General features: G+C 37.7%; 1 non-coding gene across 1 annotated transcript; it reads left to right on the top strand.

The window, feature by feature from the left end:
• Window positions 1-11,003: 11,003 nt before the first annotated feature.
• Window positions 11,004-11,110, top strand: LOC128296222 (small nucleolar RNA R71). Its single transcript, XR_008286771.1, has one exon. It is a non-coding gene; the product is annotated as a small nucleolar RNA R71 (small nucleolar RNA).
• The last annotated feature ends 4,686 nt before the right edge of the window (window positions 11,111-15,796 follow it).

The following is a 15,796-nucleotide window of genomic DNA, read 5'->3' as shown; positions in this document are numbered from 1 at the left end:
AAATGTGGTTCATAGTAAACAGAGGTCAGACCAGTCGAGTCTTGAAACAGGGGTAACTTTAACTAATAAACTGTACTAATTGGCCCAACCAAAAAATTTTAAAAAAAAATTAGTAGATAGTTTTATGAGTCTAGATTCAGCTAAAATTTACGGATCTTAATTTCGAGTTTCGTAACTCGAGATATGATTTTTCTTGTAACTGTGACGCAAGTAGCTTAAAAGCTGTGAATGTAGAAACAAATAATTCAAAGTTCTAAAAATGTTAAACTAAGCTTAGTAACACCTCATACTCGACTCCGGCGACGGTCTCGGGTGTGGGGGCGTTACATATCGCCCCATATCAAATGGCGCCATAGGAGCTGGAAGAACTTAAGGCTCAAATTCAAGAGCTGTTGGATCGTGGGTTTGTTCATCCTAGTGTGTCTTAATGGGGAGCACCGATTCTGTTCGTAAAGAAGAAAGACGGTACGATGAGGATGTGTATCGACTACCGTTAGTTGAATAGGTTGACGATCAAGAATAAATACCCACTTCCGAGAATTGACGACTTGTTCAACTAGTTCAGAGGGGCTTCAGTGTTCTCAAAGATCGATCTGCGATCAGGTTATCATCAGTTAAGGGTCAAGGAGGCCAATGTGCATAAGACGACATTTAGGACTCGTTATGGGCATTACGAGTTCCTAGTTATGCCCTTTCGGTTGACAAATGCACCCACGGCGTTCATGGACTTGATAAACCGTGTGTTTTAGCCATACTTAGATCAGTTCGTGGTGGTGTTCATCGATGACATATTGATATACTCTAAGTCTGAGGACGAGCACGATGAGCATCTCAGGGTTGTTCTGTAGATCCTTCGTGAGAAACAGCTTTACGCGAAGTTCTCTAAATGTGAATTTTGGCTCAAGGAGGTAACCTTTTTGGGACATGTGTTGTCTGCTAGGGGAATTCGTGTTGATCCTCGTAAGATTGAGGCTGTGTTGGATTGGAAACAGCCGAAGAATGTGTCAGAGATCCACAGTTTTCTAGGACTGGTACGATATTACTGATGCTTCGTAGAAGGGTTCTCATAGATCGCAGCACTGTTGACTAAGTTACTGCATAAAGCTTTTCCTTTTGTTTGGACTGACGCACAACAGGAGACCTTTGAGAAGCTCAAGACAGTTCTGACTCAAGCTCTAGTTCTGATACAGCCTGAGCCTGGTTGGAACTTCGTGGTTTACAGTGATGCGTCACATATGGGTTTGGGTTGCGTCTTGATGCAAGACGGTAAGGTAGTTGCCAATGCGCCTCGACAGCTTAAGACTCACGAGGCTAATTATCCAATGCATGATTTGGAGTTAGCTGCAGTTGCCTTTGCATTAAATATTTGGAGGCACTATCTGTACGGTGAGTGATAAACCGTAACTTTTACATATTTTTATCCCACGCTTAGCACTTTATGGATGATTTCTCCTTAGATTTGGTGAATTCGAAACTCCTAATCCTTTAATTTCATGTTTTATACTTAGGTGAGCATAGGAGAGTAAAAAGAGCGAGAAACGGGCCAAAAACGGAGAAAATGGCTCAACATGGGAAATCAACACGGTCTAGACTTCCTCACACAAGTAGTTCACACGCCCGTGTCTATTTAACATATTGCAACACGGCCTAAGCCACCTCACACGGGCGTGTCACAGAGCGTGTTCTTGTCGAGCCCAAGTCTAGTCTTATTCGGAAAAGGCCACTCTTAAGGGTTTTGAAGCATTCTAAAGCCTATATAAACACCCCAGGAGGTACCTAGAAAGGATACACGGAGTAGGAGGCAAGGAATTACTCGAAGGAAGTTGATTGATCCATCTCAGAAGCTGGATTCACCTTCAAGACTAAATATCTCCCGTCAACTCCCTTCAAGAGTTCTTGGGTTTTCTTTATGTTTTGTTATCATTATTCTTTTAAGATGTTTTCTTTCATAAATATGAACTAAACCCCCTAAATACCTAAGGGGAATGAAACCTAAGACGGATCTTGTTATTATTATCTGAATTATATGATAAATATTTGATTTGTTCTTAATTATGTGTTCTTAATTCTTGCTTTGATATTCTAGGATATTAATTCAAGTTTTGATGTGCTTATTTAGAGGAACAAAAGTCCCTGTCTAAGAGTAGATCTAACATAATTAAGCGGAGTTGATTGCACGCCTAGAGATGGGGTGGCATAATTTTGCCAGATTAGGGTGAAACCTAATAAGGGAATCCATAAATCGGGTTAATGAAACACTAGGGGTTTTAATTAGAAAGAGATTTCAATTAATCAATGTAGGGTTAGACGTTGTTAGTCTCGAGAGAGATAATAATATAAATTAGGGATTTCTATGAATCAAGTCAAATGAATAAATTGTCTAATTCAGAGTCAATAACAAGTGAAGTCTAGGTGGATTTTTCCTTAGTATTGTCCAAATCATTCAGTTTTCCCAAAAGTTATTTCCCCAATTCACTTTCTGTGCATTCTTAGTTTAGTAATTAGTTTAGATAAAACAAATCCCTTTATTTTTAGGCTAGATAATAAAAAGAAAGTTAATACTAGTACTTTTAGTTCCTTTGGGTTCGACATCCTGGTCTTGCCATAAGCTATACTACTGTTCGATAAGGTGCGCTTGCCTTTGTCGTGATAATAGTTAGTTTTCAAGAACGAACATTCATAAATTATAAAACTTATCACGATTTATTCACATCAAGTTTTTCACGTCGTTGCCGGGGATTGCACGCCTAGAGATAGGGTGACATAATTTTGTCGGATTAGGGTGAAACCTAATAATGGAATCCATAAATCGAGTTAATGCAATCAACTCCACTTAATTATGTTAGATATAGTCTTAGACAGGGACTTTTCCTCCTCTGATTAATCACATTAAAACTTGAATTAATATTTTGGAATATCAAAGCAAGAATTAAGAACACAGAAAATACTTATCATATAATTCAGATAATAATAACAAGATCCGTCTTAGGTTTCATTCCTCTTAGGTATTTAGGGGGTTTAGTTCATATTCATGAAAGAAAACATCTCAAAAGAATAATGATAACAAAACATAAAGAAAACCCAAGAACTCTTGAAGGGAACTGATAGGAGATCTTTAGTCTTGAAGGTGAATCTGGTTTCTGAGATGGATCAATCGCCTTCCTTCTAGTAATTCTTTGCCTCCTACTCTGTGTGTCCTTTCTAGGTACCTCCTAGGGTGTTTATATAGGCTTTAGAATGCTTTAAAACCCTCAAGAGTGGTCTTTTCCGAATAAGACTAGACTTGGGCTCGATAGGGACATGCCCATGTGACACGCTCGTGTGAGGTGGCTTAGGCCGTGTTGCAATCTGTTAAATAGACACAGGCGTGTGAACTACCCGTGTGAGGAAGTCCAGGCCGTGTTGATTTCCCACTTTGACCCATTTTCTCCATTTTTGGCCCGTTTCTCGCTCTTTTTACTCTCATATGCTAACCTAAGTATAAAACATGAAATTAAAGGATTAGGAGCATCGAATTCACCAAATCTAAGGAGAAATCATCCATAAATGTGCTAAGCATGGGATAAAAATATGTATAAATTACGGTTTATCAAATACCCCCACACTTAAGTGTTTGCTTATCCTTAAGCAAAATCCTCAACTCACAATTAAGAATTCATTTTTCTCAACTTATAATTCCTGTCAATAGTATCTCAGAATAAACCATAAGTAATCATACATTGAGAATTCGACTAGAAGAACATCAAAGTTTCAAACATTCCAAGTTGAGCATTTTATCACGAAAACATTAGGTGTCTCTCCTTATTTAAGTAATCACCTTTGATTTAAAATATCACAAAATTCAACATCCTCACTAACGATTCACTCAAATCACTCAAAGTGTTTAAGGACAACAAATGAAGCACTCATTAGTAAATATGAAAAGTTATTACCATAGGCTTGCGTGAAAATCAACTCTCCACCACTATATATTGAGATGATACATCAATCAAAAGGTCTTTTAGAGGGTTGTAACGTGGCTGTGGTTAGGGGGTGGTCTTAAGCTGAAAAAGAAGGTTAGAATCGAGATTGAATTGAAAAATTACCTAACTAGAAAAATACTACAATTGACAATTTACATTCCTAATTGAGCTTTTCTTCATGGATAACATCGTTTTAATCTAAGCATTACATAATTTCATATTTTTTTTAAGAACAAGCCGAATATTTTATAATTTTGCTAAAAATAAAACATAGCTAAGCAATTTATTCAAATCGAATCTCGACAAAAAATAGAGATCAAATTAATTGAGGGGATTTCAACAATAATGAGTTATGAGTTAATATTGAGGTTAAATCAATGATTGGGTTGTTGGGCTCAAGGGGGTTCACTAAGGGTTAATTATGAAGGTAGGCTTTTATAGAATGAGTGGGTTAAACCTAAGTGCCTTTATTATCTTGACATATCAAATCAAAGGTGTGGTCTTGACATGCATAATTGAAGCAAGTTATAGAATAACAAATCAATATTGACGCACTCATAGCAATAATAAAAGTGAACATGAAAGAAATAATAGATGTTCTAAAGGCTCAAGATCTCACAAAAATTATGGCTTTTTGATGTTAAACCCGTGAATTTTAACTCAAGATAATACCTAAACTTGGGGAAACAACCTAAAAAAAATTTAATTATCAAAAATCAACTTATCCTGCTTGATTCTCTAATTCCTTAAAGTTTAAACAATCAATGCATGAATGCCTATGTTTTAATCCAAGACATATCAATAAAAATCATAAGTTAATCAAAATTCATTCTAATAGTGATATGAGTGAGTCACATGAGAATAAGACAAAATTCAGGAATTTTTCTGATAAATATATAAGTGACCCCCCACACTTAAGATGTACATTGTCCTCAATGTACAAAGATAAATTTACTGACAATATAAATATAAGATCATAAGATAGGGAGAGAAGTGAAACTTCCTGAATGATGAATGAAATCCTTAACTTGGAGTCATGGAAAGTAATCAGAAAAGGCAATGATGAGATTGGAGAAGGATACTCCGGTGGTGGTAAAGGTTGGGTTCCACAACCATAGTGACCAGCAAAGAGGTTATCGTGGTGGTCGGGTAGGACATGGCAGTCGTGGAGAACCTTTTCCAGTGGAGTTTCAAGTTCTTAAGTAATAGTGAGCTTTGGAGCTCTTTATAACTGCGATAGAATCAATAACTCTTTACGAAATATAAAGAAGCATGATTACTCATAAAGAAATGGCCGAAAGTATAAATTGTTTAATATAAATTATAAAACCTAAGGATGTAGTAAAAAAATTAAAGAAAAATAAAATAAAAGTAGTTTTAAAAAGATAAAAGTAAAAACGTAAAAATAATAAATAAAAGTCTTTAAACATCTTCATCGCTAGATGGTTCGCAAGGTGGAGATGGCGATGAGATGTGAAAGTGCTGACAAATCTGATGTAAATCAATGTGATCAAAGCGCTAAAAACATTGCTGCTCAAATCGAGTGAGACGCTCAGAGATGTCAGAGAGTGAAGCTGCCGTATGAACTGGACGATGAATAGGTAATGGCTAAGAGGCTGGATCCTCGTGAGGAGGAGGGACATCGTCAGTAATGTCCTCTGGATCCTCCTACTCAGTCGACTGGATGAGACGGTACTGGGGAGGATCAAATCCACGTCGTCACTCGATTATCCTCATATGCAGCATACTCGGGATGCCCTGTGGGGACATTTGACCAATGAGAGTGAGGGAGGATGCTTGCGCCACCATGTTAAGGAGACGGAAGTACCATGCCAGACGAGTCACATAAGGGCCAATGGATATGACTCCCTTCTTATGCCACTCCGTCTGATGGCGAATGGAGAGGGCGATGAAATAAGTAAGGTCAAAGGCGTGTCCATTCGTCATGCTCCATAAGAAATAGGCGTCGTGAGTGTTGACGACATTGGTGCTCTCTCGCCGTCCTGTCAGGGTGTGGGCTAGGATGGCATGTAGGTATTGTAGGGATGGGGTGAGAGCCGATGCCTTAGAGCGACGCGGGTTATAGGTGGCCGAAGCAAGGACGACGACCCTCTAGTAGTTTGAAGGAGAGTAGTGGATGTGGGGATAGAGGCTCGTGAAGTCGTCGTCGTCCATGAGCTCGTCTGTGTATAGTCCTAATGCGACTTCAAACTCAGGTACGCTCAACTGGAGAGCTAAACTGCCGAGACAGAATTGGACCGTTCCAGGATCATGGAACTCTGTCATAACAACTTGAAGGTGAAAGGTTGAACAGAGTTCGAATGTGAGCTCGAGGTATGTTCGCTCGATGATCTCAAAGAATAGCCCCTATGGGTCAGTCGTTAGGAGGGCCCAAACTGCGTCAGCCAGTTGGATTTGTTCTAGTGCGGCCTGTAATATCTGGAATAGCTCTTCCTGTGGTCCCGGTGGAAAGTGGAGGAATGGGTGCCTGATCTGAACAGTAGGACCCAAGGAGGATGCTGCTCATTTGCGTTTCTTCGAGGCGGGAATTGCAGTCTTCTTGTTGCGTGGATTTGACATGATATACCTGCAAGAAGAACTACTCTTATATCTTGATTAATGTAAAATATATCAAAAAATTCAATAAAAAATTACTAACACTAACAAGACTCAACCAAAAGCAATTAAACTTGATAGAGATTTTATGGCAAAAGGCAAAGTGATAGCATGACTAAATTAAAAATGAACTAGATGAAAGTAGCTAAGCATGGTAAGAGTATGGTACAAAGTATATGAACTATATCCTAGGAATGAGGATGATAAACAATTAGTAGCAAAAATAATAAGGTAAAAAATCATGTTAGTAAGCATCAAAAGAAAGTAAAAGAAAAGAGAAAATCGTTAGAAGAGGATTAATGGTCGGAGAAGCGACGGCGTGAAGGTTGGGTGCGGTTGGGGTTGGCCACGGGCATGGGTGGTGGGGCCATGTGGGTCTAGCAAGGGGAGAAGAGGAGAGAGGGGAAAGAGAGTGGAGAAAATTGTGAGAAGAAAGGAGGGCTAGGGGTGGCCGGTCGGTAATGGGGAAGAGGATTTCGGCAGCTAGGGTTAGGTTTTAGGGAAGGGGATGATGAATAGTGAAGGGTTCATATAGATTTTGGGGCACATGGCCGTGGGGTATGCCCGTGTGACCTTATTTCAGCCCGTGTGTTTCGTGATTTTCAAATTTGGAGAGCGTTGAAATTTGGCCAACGCCTGTGTTCGTTGGGCGTGTTGGTGCACATGGCCGTGTCGCATGGCCGTGCTCTCCTTCATTTGCTTCTCCCACGCCCGTGTATAGATGCAAACACCCGTGTTAATTTTACAGTCTCGAGCATGGGTGGTGGACACGGGCGTGTTGCACGCCCGTGTTAATTGCTCAGTTTCAACCATGGCTTCTAGACACGAGCGTGTCGCCCTCCCGTGTTGTTTTGGAAGAATTTCCCATGGCCACGTCGAATGGCCGTGGCGACTTGTCGAATCTCGTGTTGGGAAAAATTTTGCTCTATATTCACATGACCGTATCGCATGGCCGTGTTGCCTCTCGTGGTATGGGCACGGCCTAAGCCACGCCCGTGTGCCTGGCCGGTGGATTTGGACAACCTGTGTTCAAGGACTCAGTCAGTGATTTAGATGTTAAAAACTAAAATTCAAAGAAGTTAACACTGTTAGTGCTTGGGTTGGCTCCCGAAAAGCGCTTATTTAGAGTCTAAGCTCGACTTTTCTCTATTTCATGTGATTATGGTGGATTGAGGAGTTGAAACTCCTCACCTCTGCTATCAATTTTTATTAAAATAAGGTCTGAGTCGAGTATTATTTACCTTAAAAGTTCTGAATACAGTATGTGTTACCTCGACTGTACCATGTAGGAAGATGTTCAATACCGTGAAGGGAGTCGCTCCGTCTGTATTGTGCTCTAGAGTAGCAATTCGAGGGTCATTTTCATCTAACAATACTTTGTCCCCAACTTTAATTGTCTTCATTGCATCCCTATGTTCATTGTGGTGTCACTTTGATTTTTCATGCACTTTTGGTTTTTCTTTGACAGATGTTCGCCATTCATCTAGTTCTTCGATCTGTAGCCTTCGTTCTTCATAGATGGGTCCCTTGTTGTTACTTGAACAAGGCTCATTTATGCTCGTTGAATATGTTTCCTGCAAAGAAGGTTGCACCACATGATCAGTACTAGTAGAATTTTGAGCTTGAAGAATGATTGTTTCATCACCCACACGAAATGTGAGTTCACCTGTACCAACATCAATTATAGTTCTAGCAGTTGCTAAAAAGGCCCTTCCTAAATTTAAAGGCACGTCACTATCCTCTTCTATGTCTAGAACAAGAAAATCGATTGGGAATATAAATTTGTCAATTTTAACGAGCACATCTTCAATAATGCCCTTAGGAAATCTAATTGTTTTACCTGCTAACTGAATGCTAATCATAGTTTGTTTAGGTTTCCCAATACCTAGTTGTTTAAACATTTTATAGGGCATGAGATTAATACTAGCCCCTAAATCAACCAAAGCATTACTAACATCTAATCTACCAATTAAACAAGGAATCGTAAAACTCCCTGGATCTTCCAATTTGTTGGCCAGCTTATTCTGTAGAATGGATGAGCAAACTGCATTCATCACCACATGCGATGCCTCATCCAACTTCTGCTTATTTGCTAAAAGCTCCTTTAAAAATCTAACTGCGTTTGGCATCTGCGAAAGAGCTTAAATAAACGGTAAGTTAATATGCAATTTCTTTAATAGTTTAAGGAATTTACCAAAGTGTTCATCTGTACGGTCTTTCCTTGTCGCACTGGGGTATGGCACCCGTAGTTTGTACTCTTTACTTACCGATTTTTGCTCATTGTGGACTACCTCACCTTTACCTTTACTTACCACAATTCCTTGCCTCGGTTCTGGTTCAAGTTCAACTAACCCTTCCTCGTCTTGAATGGTAATCGCATTGAGTTGTTCCCTTGGGTTAGATTCAGTGTTACTCGGCAGATTACCATGTGGTCATTCAGAAATTAGTTTAGCGAGCTGTCCTATCTGAGTTTCAAGCCCTTAGATCAATGCCTGTTGATTCTTAGTGCTATTTCAGTATTCTGGAAGTGAATTTCTGACACCGAGATAAACTTTGTTAGCATATCTTCAAGGTTCGGCTTCTTTTCCTGTTGGTAAGGTGGTTGTTGAAAACCTGGAGGATGTTGTGGCCTTTGATTCCCTTGACTACCCCACGAGAAGTTGGGATGGTTTTTCCAACTTGCATTATAAGTATTACTGTATGGGTTATTTTGAGGTCTAGAATTATTGTTACCCATATATTGGACTTGTTCCTCCTCGGTGTTGGGCTTGAAGGTTTGATATTTTGTATGTACTCCTCCTCCATTTGAATCGCATCTGATCATGTGATTTTGTGATAGGTTTTAAATATTTATAACTACTTGTTCTTAAACTAACTATTATTGCGATGTAGGAAAGTGTACCTATCAAACAGTAGTATAGTTTTAGCAAGACCGGATTGTCGAAGCCAAAGGAACTAAAAGTACTAGTAATGACTGTCTTTTTATTATCTAGCCTAAGAATAAAGAGGTTTTGTTTTAATTAACTAATTATCTAAACTAAGAACGCACAAGGAAAAGAATTGGGGAATTGTTTTTGGGGAAAATCGATTGACTTAAGACAATACCTAAGGAAAAATCCACCTAGACTTTACTTGTTATTCTGGCTCTGAATCGGACGATTTATTCATTCAACTTGTTCCGTAGAGATCCCTAAGTTATATTATTGTCCCTATTCAAGACTAATAACATCTAATCCCTAGATTGAATAACCGAGACTTTTCTCTAATTAACACTCTAGGGTTGCATTAACTCGATCTATAGATCCCCTTATTAGGTTTCACCCTAATCGGCAAAATCTTGTCACCCTATGTCTAGGCGCGCAATCAACTCCGCTTAATTATGACAAATGTACTCTTAGATAGGGTCTATACCTCCTCTGAATAAGAGCATGTCTTGAATCAATATCCTGGGATATCAAAACAAGAATTAAGAACACATAATTAAGAACAAGTTAAATATTTATCATACGATTCAGAAAAAAATAACAAGATTCGTCTTAGGTTTCATTCCCCTTAGGTATTTAGGGGTTTTAGTTCATAACTAAATAAGAAAACATCTCATAAGAATAAAGAATACAAAACATAAAGAAAGCCCAAAACCCCTGAAGCGAAATTGAGGAGAAATCTTCAGTCTTGATGATGAATCCGCTTTTGAGATGGATCAATCGGCTTCCTTGGAGTAATTCCTTACTCCCCCTTCTCCGCCTCTATTTTCTTCTTTCTCTAGGGTGTATTTATAGGCTTTGGAATGCCTAGAAGCCCTCAAAATTAGCCTTTTTTGAATTGGACTCAACTTGGGCTCAGCAGGGACACGCCCTTGTTTGATTACTTTAGGCCGTGTTCGAGCCTGCTAAATTGACATGGCCGTGTGGTCTACCCGTGTAAGGAGGTCTAAGCCATGTTGATTTCATACTTTGGCCCATTTTCTCCGTTTTTGGCCTGTTTCTCATTCCTTTCGCTCTCCTATGCTCTCCTAAGTATAAAACGTGAAATTAAAGCATTAGGAACATCGAATTCACCAATTTTGATGAGATATCATCCATAAAATGCATTAAACATGGGGTAAAAATATGTATAATTTATGGTTTATCAGCATCTCATCACTGGATGTACCTGAGTAGAACCATATAAATTGTCAATCTTTTTATTTAAAAGTTCTACCTGGTTAGATAGCATAGTAACCGCGTCGAGGTTGAAAACTCCAGCTGCTTTTGTTGGATTTGTTCTCATGACTTGCCACTAATAGTTATTCAGTGACATTTTTTCAAGAAATTTGTAAGCCACTTCAGGTGTTTTGTTATTGATAGTCCCACCAGCAACTGCATCGATTGCCTTGTTGAGGGGTTCACACTGTTGTAAAATGTTTGAACCTGCAACCATAAAGGTAACCCATGGTGAGGGCACCTTCTCAATAGATCCTTGTATCTCTCCCATGCATTATAGAATGTTTCTAGATCCATCTGTACAAAAGAAGAGATATCATTCCTCAACTTAGCTATTTTAGTCGGCGAAAAATATTTTTGGATGAATTATCCTTAGATTTGGTGAATTCGATGCTCCTAATCCTTTAATTTCATGTTTTATACTTAGGTGAGCATAGGAGAGTAAAAAGAGCGAGAAATGGGCCAAAAATGGAGAAAATAGGTCAACGTGGGAAATCAACACGGCCTGAACTTCCACACACGGGTAGTTCACATGTCCGTGTCTATTCAACAGGCTCGAACACGGGTTGAAGCACTTACACACGAGCGTGTCACACGGGCATGTCCCTGTCAAGCCCAAGTCTAGTCCTATTTGGAAAAGGCCACTCTTGAGGGTTTTGAAGCATTTTAAAGCCTATATAAACACCCCAGGAGGTGCTTGAAAGACACGGAGAATAGGAGGCAAGGAATTACTTGAAGAAAGCCGATTGATGCATCTCAGAAGTCAGATTCATCTTCAAGGCTGAAGATCTCCCTTCAATTCCCTTCAAGAATTCTTGGATTTTCTTTATGTTTTGTTATCATTATTCTTCTGAGATGTTTTCTTTTACACTTATGAACTAAATCCCCTAAATACCTAAGGGGAATGAAACCTAAGATAGATCTTGTTATTATTTTTTGAATTATATGATAAATATTTGACTTGTTCTTAATTATGAGTTCTTAATTCTTGCTTTAATATTCCAGGATATTGATTCAAGTATTGATGTGCTTATTCAGAGGAGCAAAAGTCCCTGTCTAAGAGTAGATCTAGCACAATTAAGCGGAGTTGATTGCACGCCTAGAGATAGGGTGACATAATTTTCCCGGATTAGGGTGAAACCTAATAAGGGAATCCATAAATTGAGTTAATGTAACACTAGGAGTTTTAATTAGAAAGAGATTTCAATTAATCAACCTAGGGTTAGATGTTGTTAGTCTCGAGAGAGATAATAATATAAATTAGGGATTTTTACGGATCAAGTGAAATGAATAAATTGTCTAATTCAGAGTCAATAACAAGTGAAGTCTAGGTGGATTTTTCCTTAGGTGTTGTCCAAATCATTCAGTTTTCCCAAAAGTTATTTCCCCAATTCACTTTCTGTGCATACTTAGTTTAGTAATTAGTTTAAAAAAAACAAACCCCTTATTTTTTAGGCTAGATAATAAAAATAAAGTTAATACTAGTACTTTTAGTTCCTTTGGGTTTGACATCTCGGTATTGCCATAAGCAATACTACTGTTTGATAAGGTGCGCTTGCCTTTGTCGTGATAATAGTTAGTTTTCAAGAACGATCAATTATAAATTTAAAACTTATCACGATTTGTTCACATCAAGTTTTTGGAGCCGTTGCCGGGGAAATAAGATATTAGCAACACTTAATTTTTATTACTTTAGCCATTTATTTTATTGCAATTTAAATTTTATTTTGATTTTTTGTTAGTAAATTTTCTTTTTCCTTCTAGCAGGTTTTTATAGTTTATGATTAGAAGAAACCCGTCGGGACCATTACTTTTTGAAGTGAGATCGATCGCACAGCTCGCAGAAATCAAAGAGAAATATGGTGAAGCTTAAGATACACATAGAAAGAGCAAGAGGACGATATTTTCACCACAACTGAGGAGATGGCTAAAAATCAAGAAAATCTACTACCTCCTGCGATTGCTGTTGATCCAGTAAATCAGAATCCTACTCCACGCACTATGTATGATTATGCTAAACCTACTTTAACAGGAACTGAGTCAAGTGTAGTTAGGCCTGCTATTGCTGCAAATAATTTTGAACTGAAACCTAACACGATTAGAATGATTCAATAGTTTGTTCAGTTTGATGGTTTGCAGGATGAGGACCCAAACACTCATTTGGCAAATTTTCTGGAATTCTGCGATACTTTTAAAATCAATGACATTTCTAATGATGCCATTCGCCTTCGGTTATTTCCCTTTTCATTGAGGAACAAAGCTAAACAGTGATTGAACTCGTTACCACGAGGGTCAATCACTACTTGGGAACAAATGACCGAAAAATTTTTACTTAAATATTTTTCGCCGGCTAAAACAGCTAAGTGGAGGAATGATATCTCTTCTTTTGTGCAGATGGATCTAGAAACTGTAATATCCTGATTTTGGGCCTAGTCGGAATAGTGGTTTCGTGACCACAAAATCTGAGATAGAAATAATTATTTTATGATTATTTTAAGGTCTATGATATGATTGCATGATTGTGTGAAAATTTCGTGAAGAAATTTTATGCATAAAGTGCTTAAATTGAAATTAGGGACTAAATCGAATAATTTGTAAAACTTGCATTCTAGAAGTTTCTAGTATGAAATTGTTTTGAAATATTAATTAGGAGGTCTTAAATAGAAATTTTACCAATTTCTAAGTCTTGGACAAAATTGGACATGGATGGAATTTTGGAAAGTTTAGTAGTAAGGGCATTTTGGTCATTTAGGGTAAAATGAATTAAAATACAAAATTAAAGCCAATTTTGCTCATCTTCAACCCCATGGCCGAATATAGCAAGGAGAAACCATGGCTAGGGTTTTCAAGCTTCCAATCTCGATTGTAAGTCCGTTCTAGCCTCGTTTTTAATGATTTTTACGTTTTGGAGTCCGTAGCTCGATTTAGCTTATGCTAGCAATAATTTAACCTAGGGTTTATATTTGGAAAAATACCCATAGGTGAAATTTGTGTATTTTGGTATTTTATGATAGAATATGAGGTTTTAAATTATGTTAGACAACTTGTGCTACTCGGTTTTAAGCGAAAACTAGCAAAAGGGCTTAATCGGTAAAAATACCTAATAGTCATAAGTACATGTTAGAGTGAGAATTTGATGTTTCCATAGAAGGGAAAAATGATCAGCATGTCATAAAACATAAGAAAATAGGCTGAAGTTTAATTTACGAGCTTTGGGGCAAAAGTGTAAATATGCAAAAGTTTAGGGGCAAAATTGTAATTTTTCCAAAATATGATTTTGGGTCAATTTGAATAATGTGAGTCCTAATTAGACTATATTTTAAATGATAGATCAAGGAAAACTGAAATTCGGGCTAAAATGGGGAAAATACCAAGTTGTGGACGAAATGGTAAAAGTAGCCATTTTCGCATACGAGGTAAGTTCATGTGTAAATGTAGTAACATAATTGTCATTTTAAGCAATTTAATGTTGTTTATATGATATGATGCCGGTTATTATCATGAAATATTATGCTTTGTGGTTATTGTTGAATAATATGTAATTATGTGAATTACTTGATGAGTATGAACTATCACCGAAGTATCGATTTCGATATTCTGTGGAAGACGGAAAAGATGTGAGATCGAGGAAAAAAGCCCGTTTGAACCTTAGGAATAGATTAGGATACAAGTGACATGTCACTGGGATATTTGGGCATCCGAACTCGTTGAGTTGAGTCCAAGTTCATTTATGGATGCGAGCGTCCGAACTCGTTGAGTTGAGTCCGAGTTCGTGAGATGTAACTAGGCATCCGAGCTCGTTGAGTTGAGTCCGAGTTCACTTATGGATGCGAATGCCCGAGCTCATTGAGTTGAGTCTGAGTTCGCTTATGGGTGGGTTACATGGTAGCTTGGCTACATATGTGGCACTTATGTGCAAACTTTCCATGTATCCGAATTATATTCCGATGTGTTCAACGGGTAAAGTTCTACTCAAATGGAGGAATACTCAAGATGAAAGGGACGTATTGGTAAGTGTTGTGAAATGGATACTTTGAACAGGTATGTACTTAACCCTCGGGTTGAAAACTCGATATAACAACAATATGGTAAGATGATAAATGAAAATGTGATATGAATGTCTCGGTGATGATTATGCAAATGATGTTTTATGTTTGCTTATATAGTTATGTTACTTGCTATTTGCATGTGAACTTACTAAGCATTTATGCTTACTCCTCCTTTTCATTCCTTGTAGTGTTGACAAGCCACTCGTAAATCGGAAGCGGTTGGAGGCACACTCACACTATCCGTATACCATCTTGGCATAATGGCTTGTATATTTTGAGTATGGCATGTATAGCATTATAATCATTTTGTATATATGGTCTTATGATATGGTTATTGAGTGGTATGGAAATTCTTGGTAATGATTAGCCATTGGAATGGCTAATCATGATCATATTTGGTGTTATGTATGTCAAATTACTAGCTAATCCATGGAAACCATGAAATAGGTAAAATTTACCATAAAATAGATTAAGACAACAGCAGTGATGTGAGTTTGAAAAATCATTAAAAATATTAGATATATAATTAGATGATGAATAAAATATGGAATTTAAGAATTATGAGTCTATTTTCATATGGATGGAACAAAACAGGTATATGAGTTATATTTTATGAGATGTTTAAATTTTTGTGAAACAGGGCCAGAGCGATTTCTAGATCCCCTGTTCTGACTTTGGAAATTCACCATAAATTTTACAAAGATAATTAGAAGTCATGATTTATATTTACAGATTCCTTATTGAGTCTAGTTTTATTAGAGACAAACGGCATAGTCATTGAAGCTCTGTACAGGGAGATATCTGATTCGTAATACACAGAGGTCAGAGTAGTCGAACCCTGAAACAGGGGAGACTTTAACTAATAAACTGTACTAATTGGCCCGACCAAAAATTCTATAAAAAAATTTCTAGATAGATATATGAGTCTAGTTTCAGGAAAAATTTACGGAATTGGATTTTGAGTTTT

Source organism: Gossypium arboreum, chromosome 7 (assembly GCF_025698485.1).
Source record: "Gossypium arboreum isolate Shixiya-1 chromosome 7, ASM2569848v2, whole genome shotgun sequence".
Lineage (NCBI taxonomy): Eukaryota > Viridiplantae > Streptophyta > Magnoliopsida > Malvales > Malvaceae > Gossypium > Gossypium arboreum.
This window is presented reverse-complemented; position numbering and strand designations above follow the sequence as displayed.